The following is a 6,047-nucleotide window of genomic DNA, read 5'->3' on the forward strand; positions in this document are numbered from 1 at the left end:
GGTTTTACAAGCAGCCGTTCGTAAAATCCTACAGAACGACTGGCAGTGGACCATCAGAGTGCTGACAGGACCTTCATCAAGGGCGAAGCGTCAACTAACGCAGACCAGGAAGTTGGTGTTGACATGAATAGAAGAATCAGTCCGATGGTGTTCCAAAGCCCTGAATTAACAGGTTTTCTCTCTTTCCTTGTCCGTCTAAATCACTTGATGACTCTTCCTCTCCCTCCTCAAACTCGCGTTGCTTTCCCTCCCCACGAGGGACACTTTTCTGGTTACTCTGCCATTGGTGCTTCCGGAGGCGCAGTCCTGAGGCCCCAGAGGAAGGCCCTTGTGTTCTGAGTTTCACCCTCCTTCCTCGGGCGAAACGTACTTTAAACGGAGAAGGGGGTCTTTGTAGGTCTGGGGACGCTAACGACTGAGCGGGAAAGGTGACCCGGGGTGATCCCTGTGGGCCCCAGATGCTATCACAGGTGTCCCTGCTAGAGGGAGGCAGGGGGGTTGCTGTGACTACAGAGGCCACGTAAAGGAGGAGCAGCCCGAAGCGACCACGACCTGGCTCCGGAGGTAGAAGACGGGGCCACGAGCCGAGGAGAGCAGGGAACCCAGCTCTCGGAGCTGGACATGGCAAGCAGAAGGATTTGATCCAGCATCTTTAGAGGGAGCCTGGCCCCGTCCACACTGTGACCTTGGCCCTGTGAAACTGACCTTGGCCTTGCGGCCTCAGAATTCTGAGAATAAGGTTCTGTTTTGTTTTGTTTTTTAAGTTTTTTTGTTAATGTTTTTTATTTATTTTTGAGAGACAGAGCGCGATGTTTGTCTAGATTTCTTTCTTAATCATGTAAAGTCCTATCTAAATTATTATAGATCCCCCTTAGCTCTCCTAAGGGCAAATGAAACTTAAAAAAAAAAATGTTTATTTATGTTAGGGGGAGGGGCAGAGAGAGAGAGGGACAGAGAGAGAGTCCCAGGCAGGCTCCGTACTGCCAGCACAGCTCCCGCGGGTCCTGGTCTCACAGACGGGGCCATGAAATCACGACCTGAGCGGAAATCAGGAGTTGGACCTGGGGTGGGGGTGGGTCAGTCAGCTAAGCAGCCTACTGTTTTGTTTTTTTTTTTGAGAGCGAGAGACAGAGACAGTACGAGCAGGGGAGGGTCAGAGAGAGAGGGAGACACAGAATCCAAAGCAGGATCCAGGCTCTGAGCTGTCAGCACAGAGCCTGACATGGGTCTCGAACCCACAAACTGTGAGATCATGACCTGAGCCGAAGCTGGACGCTTACCTGACCCAGCCCCCCGGGCGCCCCAAGGTCCTGTTGTTTTAAGTCACTGAGGTTGTGGCAATTTGTTACCAACACCGACACGGGCTCCAAGCTCCCTCATCTGTCTGTGGACCGGCCTCGGGCCCTCGGTGGCCCTTGGCCAAAGACATCAGTTCTTTGCCACGTTGCATGTTGGGACTTTACCACAACGTGGCAGCCCACGTGGAGGGTCTAAGGGATTATCAGGATCAGGGTGGTTCTTTTGTAAATAGAATTGAATGATCTTTTCTTAGGGCTGCCCGAGTGTGAAGACGGTGTGGAAACGCCTCTTCAGTGCACACCCCTGTTCCCGTCACGGTGCCTGAGGCACCTGGCACATGGCAGACGTTCTAGAAATGTTTTGAAGCAGTGAGTGGTGGTGGGCGGGTCATTGCAGTAGCCAGCAGGATGGCTCATGGAAGCAGGGAAAGGAATTTCCGATTCTCACAGAGCCCACCTCCCTGAGCCCCCATTTCCTAGCTGACTGATTTTTGCTGTAGCTCATGTGTGTAAAGAAAGTGGCCTAGCATCTTACGGGGGGGAGGGTGTCAACATCAGGTGAATGGCCCACAGCCACGAGATGGTATTTTTAACAAAGGTATTGTGTTGGAGTCTCTCCACTACTACTCCATGGCCACCGAAGCAAGCACCCCTCTTTCTAGACTAGGAAACACTGAGCCCAGTTGCAGGCAGAGGAGGAAGGAGGCGGCTCAGGTTGGAATTTGAGAATTGGGGGAATTCTCCAATGGTTTTGCCAATTCCCATAAGCTCCTTGGGAAAGGTGGTGGGGGGAGCAGGTGACAGCGGTACTGCCTCCCTGATCTGAAAAATACGCTTTCACAAAGTGCTGATCACCAGGGGAATGCCAGGGAAGACAGCTGGCCCTATCCCAGGAAAAGGAGAGGCCACCAGCCTTCCTGTGGCTGCAGGTTGGGTGGGCCACACGAAACCAAGCCAGGGCCCACAGCCACCAACCAGCTCAGCTTCATCAGACTTTTCAGTTTCTATCTCCTCTGGCACGCAGAGAGTCGGGGACGGAGAAGGCGAAGTCGGGCCCTGTCCTTAAGGACCAAATAACTAACACCACTGCAGACTCCAGGTTCTCAGGCTCGAACTGCAAACTAATCACCTGTCGAATCCTCTAGAAACGCAGACGGGTTCAGTGGTCTAGAGGTGGCCGTAGACTCTGCAGGTCTAACAAGCCTCCAGGTGAAGCCAACGTGGCTGGCCCCGCCTTTGAGAAGCACCAATCTGTGGCACAGGTCTATGGAGGAGAAACAAAAACGGAGCCAATGATAAGGTGCTCTGGACTCACGCCCGAGCCGCACGGAAGGGACGCTGCGCTGGGCACACTGCTCTGTCCCTGTGCCCAGGCAGCGTCGGAAGTGGACGCCGCGACCTCTGTGGTTCGGGAGCTGCCCCACGTGCACCCCACCCAACCCCAACCTCCTCTCGGTCACGCCTCCACCCCATCCCCCTTGCCTGGCACCGACAGAACCGTGTCCAGGCTGTGCTGAGGTCCCAGAGGCACCCCGAGGCTCTGAGCCAGTCTCCGCCAGTGCCATTCCCTCCGCCCCTCCGCGCGGTGCCCTCCGTCTCCCCTCGCCCCCTCTGCCTGGGCTTCCGCTCCCTCCCGGTCTCAGCTTTCCTCCCCTGGCGCCCCCCGCCAGGCCCCTGCTTCTGGCGCCGCCCCCCGCTTCCGGCACCGTCCCCCGCTTCCGGCACCGCCCCCGCCTCCTCCAGCCCCACCCCCCCCCGCCCCCATGCCCGCCCCCGCCGGTTTCCCGTCCCCCTCCCGCCCCCCCAGCGTCTGGCTCCGCCCTTTTTCCCCACTCTGCTTCTAGTAATCTCAGTTTCCTTCTTGAGTTTCCATTTTGGGAACGAAAGAGAAAGGAAACTAAAACTGAACCTGAGTTGGAAACGCAAATGAGGGAGGAGATGCTTAAGGTCATTCGCCAGAGGTCGCCCGAGGACGGGGTCTGCAGGATCAGAGCCAGTTCTCAGACTCACCATTCATTCCTTTATTCATTCTAGAAACATCCATTGAAATACTATGTGCCACCAACTCTGCTAGATCCCAAGTACAACAGCAACAGCCCTGTGGACAACCTGGTGGCAGAATGGGCGTTCACAGAGATCAAGCCAGTGTGATGAGACTGTGCTAGGTGGGTGGGGGTGGGGCGGAACACGGGGTGCCCGGGAAGCGAGTCCACCGGGTCTGGGGAAGGATGGCCGGACGCTGTGACCTGGAAAGCAGCCCAGCGTGCAGGAGGAGGAAGAGGAGCACCCCTGAGCTGCAGGGGTTCTGAGTAGTGAGCAAGGTGTTAGATTCAGCAGTGGGAGGGGGGCTGAGCCAGGTGAGGCTGGGAAGGGGCAGGTCTGGCCCACCAGGCTAAGCAGTTGGGAGTCCCCCCCAGCCGCACTCCTGCAGTGGGGCACCCTGCAGCATTTAAGCAGGGTGGTGTCCATTCCTCGCAGGGAGTTGAGGACACGCACTGGACTGGAGATAGAGTGATGCCTGCCCAGCACAGCTTTCCATGAGCCCAGCTCTCCTCTGCAGGCCCAGGCCAGGCTGCAGGGAGAGAGGGCTGGACAAGGACCAGAGCCATCTGAGCACATGGGCACCCGTGGCTGCGCTGGCAGCAGGGTGTGGGGTGTGATGTTTGCCTATTACGCTTCCTTATGGTGGCCCTGCCTGTGCCAGATGTCTTTGGACCAGGGAGAAAACAGTAAGAGGGCAGGGCTGGCTGTGCCGCGGTTGGGAGCCCCAGGAGCTGAGGGGGCTGGGCACCTCAATCCAGTTAAATCCAGCCCATGCTTCCTGAGCACCTGCTGCTGGGAGATGGTGGGCACTGGAGGGATGCAGGCCTGCCTTTGTCACGTGACAACCCCATGGCGGTGACAGTGCATCTTCCCGCTATCCATAACATCCATCCGAGATGCCAGAGCGTCTCAGCCTGAGCTAAGATTGGGGGCTGGCTGTGAAGAGCCAGGCTGAATGACCCAGGCTTGAAAGGAACCCCCAGGGGCAGCTGCATAGACAGAGAGCATCATAGTTGGGGCTTGGTGGGGCAGGAGAATGTCTCCAGGAACCTAGGAGGAAGGACTGGCCAACAGAATTCCAGGCTGCATTTAGAGGTGTCTGAGTGGTGCTGATACTGAAAGATCATTCTCGAAGGCTAAGGGTTTGACACTTAACCTGGTAGAACGTAATCGGTGTTTGGTAGAGAAGGAATCGTCAGCAACGCAGGTGACAGAAGCTGGGTCACGTTGATTTAGGTATGATAGGGGAAGATGCTAGCGACAGGGAAGAAAATGCTAGACTATGATCTTAGCTCTCCCATGTCCTGGCCACTTCCAACTTAGGGACCCAACAGTGGCCTAATTCCTTGGTCTCTGTCTTCTCATGTGTAAAATAGGAATGACAGTCTCACTCCTCTCATAGGGTGGTTGTGAAGGTGACTTGTTCTCACAGGCTGGCACATGGCACATACACGGTTACACTCACTTGCACATGAGTTATAACTTTATTATTTCTGAATTGCTCCCCTAACAAGCCCCTGGGCTCTTCAGGGAAGTTCATATAAGGAGCCAATTAGAAACAGCGAGGTACCAAAATCTCAGACCAGAAGTCACCAGGGAGGCTCCTGGAGTGTCTGGGCCAATGCAAGGAGGCACTTGCTCCACTGAGGGCCAGACACGTCGCTCACCTTCCCTGAGCCCTGGCCCTGGCGTTGGCTCCTTCCACCTGGGTTTCACTCTTGCCCTGGCGCTGATTTTATTCCTCAAGAAGAGAGGCTGGCGAGGGGCGCCTGTGCTTTGAAAAAGTTGCTTCATTGCTCGCAGTTACGTCTTGTGTCTCTGCCTGCCTGCTCACGCCTTCCCGTGCATGGGTGGCGCATTCCCTCCATCCTGCTCACAGCCCATCAGTAAATGACGTCAGTCTTCCTCATAATGAGGCCAAGAGCAATGAGTGGCTGGACAAACGTTCCTCGCTAATTATGGGGAGAGTATGTTTCTCCCACCTCGCCATCCTGCATGGGGCTGCCCAGACCCAACAATGGACCCTGCAGAACAAGGGGACTTCAGCCAGAGACTTCTATTGTGGGACCCCCTCTTCTTCCCTGGGGTGAGCCACATTGAATTAGTTTCCATCCAGGCTTGTTCCGACCTCAGGACTTGGAGGCTGGGTGCGTCCTGGGTCTTTGAATGGAGTGGGGTGACCCTTCCTATCACAGTCTCTGGGGAGCTTGTTGTCTGGGCCTCTGAGCCGAGCTAAGGAGAATGGAGGTAGGTGGCCAGCCCCTTCCACGAGGAAATGTTACTCCCCACCTACAGAGGGCCACTCCACAGCCTGCTTGACCTCAGCCTCCACTTGCCACCCATTTCCGTCCTGGTGAAGTCAGGGGAGCCCAACTCCAGAGAGGGCTGGAGGCGGGCAGGGAGAAAGATGATGTGGGTCTGGCAAAAATGAATCAAGGGAAGCTCAGGAGAGGAGACTCCACTGCTCTGCTCGTTGGGGAGGCTGAGAGGCGGCCGTGGCTCTGGGCCAATTCCAGGACCAATCACAGACCCAGCGGAAGACTCCCCAGCGAGAGAACCTGTGTCCTACACCTCCTGCCACAAAGCCGCCACCCCTGCGACTCAGCCAATGAGAAACTGCCATCGCCCCAATGCCCGCTTTTCTCCAACAGTCTTGTTCAAAACAACTCCTCCCTGGGCGCCTGGATGCTCAGTGGGTTGAGCGTC

This window comes from Suricata suricatta, chromosome 5 (assembly GCF_006229205.1).
Source record: "Suricata suricatta isolate VVHF042 chromosome 5, meerkat_22Aug2017_6uvM2_HiC, whole genome shotgun sequence".
In the NCBI taxonomy this organism is placed as follows: Eukaryota; Metazoa; Chordata; class Mammalia; order Carnivora; family Herpestidae; genus Suricata; species Suricata suricatta.